Raw genomic sequence first — 13,540 nt, 5'->3', positions numbered from 1 at the left:
AAACTTATTCGGGTGTTACCATTTAGTGGTCAATTGTACGGAATATGTTTTGAACTGTGCAATCTACTAATAAAAGTTTCAATCAATCAATCAATCAATCAATCAAAGGCTGAAGTCTTCTAATGGATTTATTACAATATTTGCAAGCTGGGTAACATTTGCTGTGGTCTGGAACAACATGGCACACAAACAACTATCAGAAATGCAGCCAATATTACATACAGATAATATGTCACGAGACATGCACATATAAATTAACATAAATAAAGGAAATTAAATGAGCTCAAATATACCTGCAAACGAGGCATAATGATGCAATATGCACATACAGCTAGCCTTAATAGCATGTTGGCTTCGATTAACTTGCAGTCATGCAGTGACCAAATATGCCTGAATAGCACTCCATAAACAAGTCAATAATATCAACAAAGCTCACCTTTGTGCATTCACGCACAGTATAAAACGTTTGGTGGTCAAAATGAGACAAAGAAGGAGTGCAATAAAACACGTCTTTCTGTGCAGCGTCGGAGAAAGTTGTACATGTGAAGAAACTGTTGATTCACAGTCCACAAAACGATGAGTTCAAGGATCGCTGAAATTAGTAGGACAAAACGGCGCTCGCCAAACACTCTCATCAGTGAAGCATAACACTGGTTTACAGTGTTTGGACTTTGCTGCGCAAATGGGATCATTACCAAAATGTGCAGTATCACCCATACCTATCAATCAATCAATCAATCAATCAATCAATCAATCAATCAATCAATCAAAGTTTATTTATATAACCTAAATCATGAGTGTCTCAAAGGGCTGCACACGCCACAATGACATTCTACGCGCAGATCCCATATCAGGGCAAGGAAAAACTAAACCCAATGGGCTACAATGAGAAACCTTGGAGGGGACCGCAGATGTGGGGACCCCCCCATCCCCCGGGCGACCAGTGCAATGGACGACAAGTGGATCTAGTTAATAGTGTGAGAGTCCAGTCCATAGTGGGGCCAGCAGGGGATCATCTTGAGTGGAGACAGTCAGCAGCGCAGAGACGTCCCCAACTGATGCACAGATGAGTGGTCCACCTCGGGTCCCGACGTTGAACAGCTAGCGCCTCATCTGTGGTCACCTAATCTGTGACCCCCCTCTCCACGAAGGAGAGGGGGGCAGAGCAGAAAAAGAGAGACGGCAGATCAACTAGTCTAAAAGGGGGGTATATTTAAAGGTTATTGTCGTATAAATGAGTTTTAAGATGGGACTTAAATGTTTCTACTGAGGTAGCATCTCTAACTGTTGCCGGTAGAACATTCCAGAGTACTGGAGCCCGAATAGAAAACTCTCTATAACCCGCAGACTTTTTTTCCCTCCTACTGGATATGACATCTGTGGTACTTTAGACCTTGGACGGAACTATTTGACTGGCAGTAAATCATCTGCATGCTGTGCTTTTCAGGTCACTTCTTTCAAACTTCCCCCCCCCCCCCCCCCCCCCCCCCCTTTTAATCAAGACTCTTATGTGACGGCGAAATAAATAAGTCAGTGCGGATCTGAAGAAGAAGAAGACCTCAACCCAGACTCTCTAATGCATTTCCATCCTTTTTAATGCATTCCAGCTTGAGTGGTTCCTTCATCAGTAGTGCTATAATCCTCCCACTAGCAGCAGGCTCCACTCCGCCGCTTCATGCCAACAGGGCCCCGCAGACGTGACGCGTCCTGTTCGCACCGAGCTCCGGAGCATCCGTGGAGCCTCCTTTCCCGCCGTCCCTCACGACACCTGGGGACGCCCTCCGAAACACGTGATAGGGGAACGGAGCGATAGAGGGGGAGAGAGAGAGAGAGAGAGAGAGAGAGAGAGAGAGAGAGAGAGAGAGAGAGAGAGAGAGAGAGAGAGAGAGAGAGAGAGAGAGAGAGAGAGAGAGAGAGAGAGAGAGAGAAGGGGTAAGGCAGAGAGGGAGAAACCAAGCCGTCTGCTGGTCTTATTCCCCGGCGTGGATGCACGGAGACAGAGCGGGGAAGAGAGCAGACATTTCTTTTTACCGGTGAGTTATTCATTTTCTTGGAGGACACGCGGTTGTGTTCTGCTAGCATATAGCTAGCATCTCTTTGATGTTTTGTTTTTCATGTTGTCTTTAGTGTAAAAACATTACTGCTTTGACGTCTTGTTTTTCTTGCTATTCCGGATTTTTTTTTAAATATATACACATGTACTTTTCTTGCTATTCCGGATTTTTTTTTAAATATATACACATGTATATATGTACAGTGTACAGTATATGACACCCTTGTACCGGGTTAGACCTTGCAGTGTTTAGCTCATGCAGTCAGCGGGTCGTGAGATTTTATACTCAATGTGTGTTTGTGTTATTTTTTTTTTTTTTTTGCCTCCTCCTCCTCCTTCCTCGCTAAGTCCATATTTGAAACGTTACCAGGGTCTATTTGGGAGGAAAAGAAAGACACCAGCCTCAATTGAGTTTCAACCATGTCTCCCAGCCTTCTTGTTGTCATGGTTACTGGCTTGGAGGAGGCTGGGAGGGACATCTCTCTCTCTCTCTCTCTCTCTCTCTCTCTCTCTCTCTCTCTCTCTCTCTCTCTCTCTCTCTCTCTCTCTCTCTCTCACACACACACACACACACACACACACACACACACACACACACACACACACACACACACACACACACACACACACACACACACACACACACACACTGGCAAGGAGACAATGAGCCGGGTCTATTTAGTTGGTTAATGTCCTTTAAAGTGTATTGTGGGACACTTTGGCAAACACTGCAAGTAGTACTACATGCAATGCTAACAGATGAGATCAGATCAAACACCATTTGAATCATTAAGGCCAGACCAAAAATAAAAACAAGATACCCAGTAGTCACTTTAGTGCAGTCTCGTTTGTGTCACTCTTTGTGTTTTTTTGCCAGATGACCAAATATGCATGAAGTCGATTGGATGGCAATGCACCCAAAACGTGACGTCTGACTTTCCTTTCAATGGCATATTTAATACAAGCTGATATTTTACCAAGTGAGGTGTAACAAAGAGGTATAACTCATATAAAGACGTTAAGTCAACTGGCAACCATTCGGTTGAAAAGATCCAATATATGTATAACTACTGTATTTACACACCTGGGCTTACATTAAAACGCTTATATACTTTGATTTTCACTTTCTTTTGGGTGTTTCTTACAATCGCATTTTTTCGCTCGCATTCGTTGTTGTGGTGCGTTGGTGTTTATACTTGCCTCACTCAGACAAGACCCATCTCTCAGGTGGCCTTGGTCCCCCCTGTTTGGTCTTGGACATTTCTCAATTGACAAATAAACCTTACTTGCTCGTATATCAATTTTAGATCTTGAGCATTTGGCCAAATCTATTTTCATTTACAGCAGCAGTAATGTGGAAAGTTTTACCATTAATTGAGACAGTAGAACTTTGCAACATTTCAATTAAAATAAAGAAATAGTTGAAGCATCAACCGGTTTGTAGTCACTATTCTCTCTATATAACGTGTATGTGTTGATCTGTCTTTCTACTGGTGCTCTGTTATTGTTGATGTGTTTCTTTTTTATCTGTATTTTTAGATTTTATCTGGAAATACATTTTTAACCTGCTGCCACTTTGCCTTTGCCCGGGGACAACCAATGGAAATTAGCTCGTAGCCCTATCTGGTCCGTGCAACATATACATTGTTCCTCTCAAATAAACACAATACAAGAGCAAACAGACTCTAGTCCATTTCAACCGACCAAAAAGTGTGAATGCACCATGACAGTACAGATTCTGTACAACATAGATACCTCGTTTTTGTCATTTGTAGACAAGGATGCTCACCGAAGACTATGCTCTGCTCTAAGGATTTGCAGATTGATTGGCCACCAATCAGTAATAAAAAGTACATGATCACCATTGCCGTTAATTGATTTTAAATTAAAAATTTAAATTTCCTCTGGCTAACACTGTATTTATTTTAGTCTCGTGGTTGACAAGCTAGCAGCTAATTATGTGTCTACACAGTGTGGAGCTGCTTCCCTAAGTTAATAATAATCACCTCCATTAAGATAAACTGCATTGCTTAGTATCTTAAATTTCATGATCATGTTACATTATCACTCGTGGACGAGGCTAAACATATTACACATCATGAGCAAGCCAGGAGCAGGCATGCTAATAGCTAAGCTAAACACAAAGCTAGCTGGTAACAACATCAAGAAATAAGTGCCTAGTAAACTTTAAGAAATGTAGATGGAACCCAAAATGGTAGACAGAAATAAACAAGTATATTAACAAGAATCTAGAGGGATAATAACATAACAACAACTGTTGGTGTGTCAGCATTGTTACAGTCTGTACACAACTCCTAAGAGGGGGAGGTGTCAAAGTATATAATCAATATTAGATCGATATTTTTATTTTCTCAAAATAATGTTTTTGTGGGGATAATTCTCTTGACACATGAGGACTTTGAGGCCAAAATTCAAATTTAAATAAGTAGTAGAGCAGGGGTGTCAAACTAATTTTAGATTGGGGGCCACATGGAGAAAAATCTATTCCCAAGTGGGCCGGACTGGTAAAATCACGGCACAATAACTTAAAAATAAAGACAACTTCAGATTGTTTTCTTTGTTTAAAAATTGAACACGCACATTCTGAAAATGTACAAATGATAATGTTTTTTTGTTTTTTTTACACTTACATGTTGCGGTTAATAGTGTTCTATCTGTATTTGTCGTTATTTATTATTATTTATTTTCTGAATAAATTATGTGATAATGTTCATCAGTCAACTTATTAGTGTTGATTTTAAATCCATCAAGATAATAAAATGATATCAAAATCAAATTACAGTATGTTAATTATGTAGTTTGATAATTTTCCTCAACTGATGTACTGACATCATGTGGTTTATTTTGTACATGCAGCATCATCTACAAAGATACAAATAATTGATATTGCGACATCTAGTGGACACATTTAGAACAGCTGTTTTTTTCATTCAGAAATTTCAGGGGAATTTTTATACTTAGCAAACTCATCCCGCGGGCCGGATAAAACCTGTTTGCGGGCCAGATCCGGCCCTCGGGCTGTACTTTTGACACCCCTGTAGTAGAGGGTCGTTTTTGCTTTTGTGTAGTTATTGTGCACAACTGACTTTGTTTTGCTGAACAATTGTATGCATGTCTGCATGCCTGCAATTGAAAGTCATTGACCCGGATGACGTCATGTTGTTTTGATGGCGTGGGCTTGTTTGGATGATGTACACATTACATATTATATGATGTCCAATCGAGGTGCGACTTGCATGTTCTTAACGTAAGCATTATTTGGTCTGCTAGCAAAAACACTGACAAAAGTATCATTATACAAGTGTGAACGCACCCTAATCATCACCCACATACGCATAGACACGGTTATCTTAATTATAGATATTTTCATGTCTAGTCAAGATTGCTTGTAATTGACTCCCCTGACTCAACAGTGCAGGGTTTCCACGGAGTATTCATTTTGAAGTGAAGGTGTTAGACATGTTAACGCTCCAGCAACTGCATCAAACCGAGCTGTCTCACACTTTGTTGCCACAAGTGACGATCCAACATTAACGCTGCAGAGACTCCTTAGTGCCACCTGAATAATAAATATACCTTTTGGTAAACAGTGTGATAGCAGCTTTTGGAAGATCATTTTTCTTAGGTGTCGAAGAACCGTGACTTTAAGTCCGGCAAACATTTTGTGATGAACCAAAAGAGAGATGGTGACCAAGCAGGCTCTCTCTCTCAGGTCTAACATTACGTATTATGGATAAAATGGTAAAAACGTACAGAGACACACTGCAAAATCTTGTTGAATGTCTTCCTAGCAGAGATGCTGTAGCAGCTGTACGATATTGACATGTAAGGCTTTTGTTTGACTAAATGCGAGCAAATGGTTGACCTTGACATCCTAGAAGTGACATATCAGGGTGATTTGGGGGAACTTCTCCGCTTCACTGGAGTCTGTACTGTCTTGCCTTTGTATGTAGGCAACCACACACACACACACACACACACACACACACACACACACACACACACACACACACACACACACACACACACACACACACACACACACACACACACACACACACACACACACACACACACACACACACACACACACACACGCACACACCCCATACACCCTGGAGTGGTTCCAACTCTGTATTTTCGTGCTTCCTCTCTCAGGCTGACAACCAGGAAATGATTTCTTCCCCATCTGTTTGCATCTGTGCTTGTGATACACAATGACATTTTTAAAAGGTGACGCAAAAGCTTTGCACTGCGGTTGCAGTGGCAGTGCTGCATGCAGATCAGGGTCACCGGGTCTTTTTTTTTTACTGTGAGACTAAGTGTATATTGCTGAGCGTGTGTCTCTGATAGATTAGAACAGTGTTTTTCAACCTTTTTTGAGCCAAGGCACATTTTTTGAGTTGAAAAAATCCAAAGGCACAACACCAGCAGAAATCATTAAAAAACGAAACTCAGTTGACAGTAAAAAGTCGTTGTCGCAATTGTTGGATATGACTTTAAACCATAACCAACCATGCATCAACATAGCTCTTGTCTCAAAGTAGGTGTACTGTCACGACCTGTCACATCATGCCCTGACTTATTTTGAGTTTTTTGCCGTTTTCCGGTGTGTAGTGTTTTAGTTCTTGTTTTGCGTTCCCATTTTGGTGGCTTTTTCTCTTTTTTTGGTATTTTCCTGTAGCAGTTTCATGTCCTCCTTTGAGCGATATTTCCCACATCTACTTTTTTTTAGCAATCAAGAATATTTCAGTTGTTTTTATCTTTCTTTGTGGGGACATTGTTGATTGTCATGTCATGTTCGAATGTACATTGTGGACGCCGTCTTTGCTCCACAGTAAGTCTTTGCTGTCGTCCATTATTCTGTTTTTGTTTCATTTGTAGCCAGTTCAGTTTTAGTTTCGTTCTGCATAGCCTTCCCTAAGCTTCAATGTCTTTTCTTAGGGGCACTCACCTTTTGTTTATTTTTGGTTTAAGCATTAAACACCTTTTTACCTGCACACTGCCTCCCGCTGTTTCCGACATCTACAAAGCAATTAGCTACCGACTGCCATCTACTGACATGGAAGAGTATTACACGGTTACTCTGCCAAGCTCCAGACAGCACCAACAGTTTGCAGACTATAATTACTGGTTTGCAAAAAATATTTTTAACCCAAATAGGTGAAATTAGATAATCTCCCACGGCACACCAGACTGTATCTCATGGCACAGTGGTTGAAAAACACTGGATTAGAGGAGGATGGGGGAGAGGGCATACACATCACATCGTATTGTCAGTGTTCATTGCATCAGCTTCAGCTTCATGCATATTGTATTAGCTCTGTTTAAGATAGTGACTGATTGTTTTGAAGCCATGGTCTTTGTTGTGTTTTAATTAGAGTGAGTTATTGATTGAGTCGTCTCATGCTATGCCTGTGAACAAATCACTTAATTTTCTGCCATTGAAATCAGTTTGTATCAGAAATGACTACCGGTGAGCATATCTTACTTTTTTTAGTTCCTCAGTGCATTTTAATTGACTCTCGGTTATGCACAGCTATTAACCTCTGGCCATCATGCATCAGCGTGCACTTGGCTGGTGCACTGATGAGATATACAATTATCCTTCAATGGCACAAATGAATCATCTTTGTATGCCTTGGACACATGAAGGTCAGTTTAGAAGTGGTGGTGTATAAACAAGGCTTGTGAGTCCAGGGGATAATACAGAGAAACCTCTGTGATTGAGTTTAAAGTCTCAGATTGGATGTTTTTTTTAATTAGAATAAAATTGTCTTATACAAAGAAATGTAATTTATTTACTCTGTTTCAGCATCAAACTATAGGATAATACACATATTACACAGTAAACATTACAGACAGTGTTTTTAAATAGCATTGTAACATTAAAGGGGCTGTTTGCAACCTTTATGTGCCTAGAGGCCGTCCTCTTCCGGCTTTTAGTGCGTAATGACATAACTACGCTCGTTTTTAATATACTTTTAATATAGTGGTAGTGTGATGACTTACGTCTGGGATTTGTATGAAAAAGCTAAAACATATAGGCTATTTATAGACAAATGTTTCTGTTTTTGTATGTTATTAATTTTTTCTCATTACGTTATGCTTTTTTGCAATTTTTTTTCCAATTAATAATAATAATAAAAAAAAAAAGTATGTCTATATATATATATATATATATATATATATATATATATATATATATATATATATATATATATATATATATATATATATATATATATATATATATATATATATATACAGTATATATATATATATATATATATATATATATATATATATATATATATATATATATATATATATATATATATACAGTACAGGCCAAAAAGTTTGGACACACCTTCTCCTCATTCAATGTGTTTTCTTTATTTTCACGACTATTTACATTGTAGATTGTCACTGAAGGCATCAAAACTATGAATAAACACATGTGAAGTAATGTACTTCACAAAAAAAGGTGAAATAACTGAAAACATGTTTTATATTCTACTTTTTTCAAAATAGCAACCCTTTGCTCTGATTAATGCTTGCACACTCTTGGCATTAACTCGATGAGCTTCAAGCACACATGTGAAGTGTGCGAAAAAGTAATCAGAGCAAAGGGTGGCTATTTTGAAGAATCTAGAATATAAAACATGTTTTAAGGTATTTCACCTTTTTTTGTTAAGTACATACCTCCACATGTGTTCATTCATAGTTTTGATGCCTTCAGTGACAATCTACAATGTAAATAGTCATGAAAATAAAGAAAATGCATTGAATGATAAGGTGTGTCCAAACGTTTGCCCTGTACTGTATATATATATTTATTTATACTGTGTGGGTTCCTTCCGGCATAGGCGCCAATCTACATTTCTACCAGTGGGTGCTCGGTGTGTGTGTATTAAAAAAAAAAAAATTGACGTTCAGCAAAGTTAATATCCCATAGGATTTGTGGCTTTATTGTTTTGTAAAACAGACCAAACTCGCCACAAAATTAAATACAACAAGATTGATTTTTCAAAAATTATTTTAAAGATTGAAAGTTGCCATCAATTCCACGTGGGTGCTCTGCATTGTCCGTGGGTGCTCGGGCCCCGAAGCACCCACGGGATCGGCGCCCATACCTTCCGGGTACTCCGGCTTCCTCCCACCTCCAAAGACATGCACCTGGGGATAGGTTGATTGGTAACACAAGAAATTGGCCCTAGTGTGTGAATGTTAGTGTGAATGTTGTCTGTCTATCTGTGTTGGCCCTGCGATGAGATGATGACTTGTCCAGGGTGTACCCTACCTTCCGCGCCCGAGTGCAGCTGGGATAGGCTTCAGCTCTACTCAGCTTTATCTAACATACACAAATAATTGATGTTTTGTCATTTGTCCATCGATTCAATCTTGATGTATTGGAGAACGACTATCATTTCTACCTTTATTTGGTACTGACGATACGGAAAAAAGCAGATATTGATGTGCTTTTTGCAAATTAGTATTACTTTTAAAGGACTTCAAAGGACCTTAAAGATTCTTTATTGTCAATTTTTTTCCATACATGCAAGAAATATAAAATAATCGAGATACTGATATTGAAGTATTAATACTTTTGAGAACCCTAATTTAAAGGATATACAAACAATGAATGACATATAAACCTGAGAATTAATTACAATGATAAAAATGGCCAAGTCTTACTTTCTGTTCTTTTTTTTCTGAAGCAATTTATTTGTAGTAGAATATAGAACCAAACAATGTGTATTAATATGGACTGATTAAGGTCTTTAAGTGGATTGTGTTCAATCTGATTGCCAGCAAGGGAGTGAGTGAGTGTTTAATTCCTGACTGATTGCATCAGAAGCCTCTTTGGGATCTCTGACAGATCCCAATCATGCTTATCTGAAGGGCCTCCTAGAAGACTGTGACTCTGTGTCAAAGGGATCAATAAATCTCACCATGTTGTGTGTCCATTGTGTGCATTAGACTGAATGTGTGTGTGTATATCCTCCTAGGGACCAGCATCCTCTTCTTGGAGGGTATGCATGAGTGGGGGAAAAAATACAGAAAGCAAAAATGTATAGGAAAAGCAGAAGAAACAGTCTTTTGTCAGCAGCATTGCTCACTGGTGATTTATCAGTCAGAATAGTAATGTGTGTGTGCGTGTGTGTGTTATTGTGTTGTTCACATGATTGTCAGGTGGTCAGATTGCAATTAAAGTGAATTGATGAGGCATGAGAGTTTCAGTGTTCTGCTGACAAAGGTAAAATTATGATAGTCTCTCGTTGTTATATAAAGAGAGACGCATACATATGCGTGTTCTTACACAAGCACAAACACCTTGTGATGTGTTTATGAGCACATCTGCTCTCCTCAGTAGTGGAAATAACAGTCTGGCTCAGTTCCACTCTTCTCCTTTTCTTAAAAAGACCCATTTGCCTCAATTAGTGCAAAATGAGAGTTTGACAGTGGATTGGGACTGTGAGATATTAAAAAGCATAATGTGGAGCAGATGAAGACGAGTGCAGGGAAGAGAAACGGAACACTGGCGACAGACAAGAGAGAATTCCCACTTTCCATGTCTGGTTTCGTAACTGTTCACTGTTTCCATTTATGGAGCTGTGTGACTGTTTTGCTTGGGTACGTGCTCACATTTGACTGCGTGTTGATATGTGCAAATGCATACTTATGTACTTGCATAAACTGATGTTAATAGAGCATGTTTGCACAATTGCAATTATTGCAAAAGCTCTATCTGGACTCATTATTGTCAGTCATGAGGGCTAATGCTTGTTTTTTGATTAAAAGTAAACAAAATGCACAAGCACATTCTGAAAATGCACATTTCTTAGCGTGTTACAATTTATTCAGCACATTGAAATCCAACGTAAGCCTGCAATGTGCTATCATGTGACTGATTTGTCTGTAGCTGGAATTTATTGACGGCGTTTGGTAAATAGAACATTTTTGCAATTACTAATGCACCTCTGAATGAAATGTGTCAGCCGATCACGGCTCACATATTCAAAACGAATCTGTTGAGGGATCAGTCAGAGCGTCCATTGAGATCATCACACAACAGTGAGAGGGATTAAAAGACACACACACACACACACACACACACACACACACACACACACACACACACACACACACACACACACACACACACACACACACACACACACACACACACACACACACACACAGTGTTTGCCTGTGGAAACACAAAAGAGTTGAATAATCACATTGTACTTTAATAACATTTCCTTTCATTGCATGACATTTTCAACAAAAGACTTCTTCATTAAAAGCCAAATATATGGCTTCTTTGTGGGTATGTATGTCCCTTTGTGATAGTAGTTTTACATTTTTGTGTAAGTCCAAGAGAAGAAGGTCTGAAATGGGAGACATGCCTGGAGGGAATTTGCATCACTTTTTGGCTTCTGCATAATTTGCATCATCTTATTTCAGTGCAGATGAAGTGAACCAGTGGCGTTCTCATGCTGAGCAACCAAGTCTTATCAAATCTGCCTCAATCGAGTCATGATTTTTCTTCTATCAAGTTAGATATTAATCCAGTGAGAACACATTCATCTTTACGAACATCATATGCCATCAAGTAATCTTTACAGCAACAATAAATCAGTGTTTCCTGTATATTCATTTATTTGTGGTGCCAGAAATACATTTGGACTGTCACAAATAGGCCTGTTCACCCTCACTCATCAACACATTATAATGGGGCTGTCTGCGAACGTAGCCTGTCGTTAAACCCCTGGTGGTATGCATCGTAACTCCGTCTCTTAAAGGGGTATTTGAACTTGCTCAAAGTTTTCAAACCAAAACATATAACAAGAACACCATTGGCTACCTTATGTAGTTTGATAGCCTCCTGCCCTCTGGCCAGAGCTACACGAGCCTCCGGGCCAGGACCAGCAGACTAGAGAGTTTCTTTCACAGAGCATTAACACTCTTGAACTCTCACCCTGTTAAAACACGTTAAACGCACTTTAGTCACTGAAATATATGTAATTAATGTAAATATTACCAATAGCAGAGTTTCTACCATCTCATATAGTTGCATCTATATTTATCGGTGTTGTAAATATGATCTAATACTTGCTCTATTGCACTCTGGTTCGATGCTAAACTGCATTTCGTTGCATTGTTCTGTACAATTGTAATGACAATAAAGTTGAATCTAACCCAGGGGTGTGAAACGTACGGCCTGCGGGATGAGTTTGCTAAGTATAAAAATGAGCCAAAATGTTTGAAAGAAAATAAGCTGCTGTTCTAAATGTGTTCACTAGATGTTGCAATAGCAATTCTTTGTGTCTTTGTAGATTATGCTACATATGTAAAAAAAAAATAAACCAAATTATGTGAGTGCACCAGCTGAAGAAAATGAGCAAACTAATAAAACATACTCTAATTTGATTTTGATATTTTTTTATCTTGATAGATTGAAAATTAACATGAATGAGTTGATAATTTATTCAGAAAGTATAAATAACGACAAATAAAGATAGAATACTATTAACCGCAGCATGCAAGTGTAAAAAAATCCCCAACAACATTATGATTTGTACATTTTCAGAATGTGCTTGTTCTATTTTTAAACAAAGAAAACAATCTGAAGTTGTCTAATTTTTAAGTTATCGTGCCGGGACAAGCGGTACAAAATTGATGGATGGATGCTCATCAGCCCAAAGAAAAAATCTGGCATTCAGGCTGTCTCTCATGGATGTGTCGTTCACATCTACATACCTGGAGCATGTGCAAACACAAAAGCGGTCCTCGAGAAGCAACTCAAATTTGTAGTCTTGTTGTTACGATAGGCTATACATTCAATGATAGCAAACATTAGTAGCTAAACTTTGCCAAATTGCTATCATTAGCTGACAACAATTGCGGGTGCATGTGTTACAAGGGGCTATACGGCTTAAGGTTGCAAACAGCCCCTTCAACACACTTTATACACACCTGGGGCCTCATGTATTAAAGGCCTACTGAAACCCACTACTACCGACCACGCAGTCTGATAGTTTATATATCAATGATGGAATCTTAACATTGCAACACATGCCAATACGGCCGGGTTAACTTATAAAGTGCAATTTTAAATTTCCCGTTAAACTTCCGGTTGAAAACGTCTATGTATGATGACGTATGCGCGTGACGTCACGGAGTGAACGGAAGTATTGGCACACCATTGTGTCCCAATACAAACATTTTCATCGAAAAATTCCACAGTATTCTGGACATCTGTGTTGGTGAATCTTTTGCAATTTGTTTAATGAACAATGAAGACTGCAAAGAAGAAAGCTGTAAGTGGGATCGGTGTATTAGCGGCGGACTACAGCAACACAACCAGGAGGACTTTGAGATGGATAGCAGACGCGCTACCGTGAGTACAACTTTGGCTTCCAAACATTTGATCCAAGCCCGTATGTGCGTGGCGCTATG

At 39.1% G+C, this 13,540-nt stretch overlaps 1 protein-coding gene across 2 annotated transcripts in view; it reads left to right on the top strand.

Moving 5' to 3' along the window:
• Positions 1 to 1,783: 1,783 nt before the first annotated feature.
• Positions 1,784 to 13,540, top strand: part of psd2 (pleckstrin and Sec7 domain containing 2) — a 95,598-nt gene continuing 83,841 nt past the window's right edge. For both annotated transcript variants that reach the window (XM_062045419.1, XM_062045420.1), the window contains exon 1: positions 1,784 to 2,033. The gene's annotated coding sequence lies outside the window, so the exon portion shown is untranslated. The remainder of the gene's footprint in view (positions 2,034 to 13,540) is intronic.

The sequence above is a fragment of the Entelurus aequoreus genome, linkage group LG04 (assembly GCF_033978785.1).
Source record: "Entelurus aequoreus isolate RoL-2023_Sb linkage group LG04, RoL_Eaeq_v1.1, whole genome shotgun sequence".
In the NCBI taxonomy this organism is placed as follows: domain Eukaryota; kingdom Metazoa; phylum Chordata; class Actinopteri; order Syngnathiformes; family Syngnathidae; genus Entelurus; species Entelurus aequoreus.
This window is presented reverse-complemented; position numbering and strand designations above follow the sequence as displayed.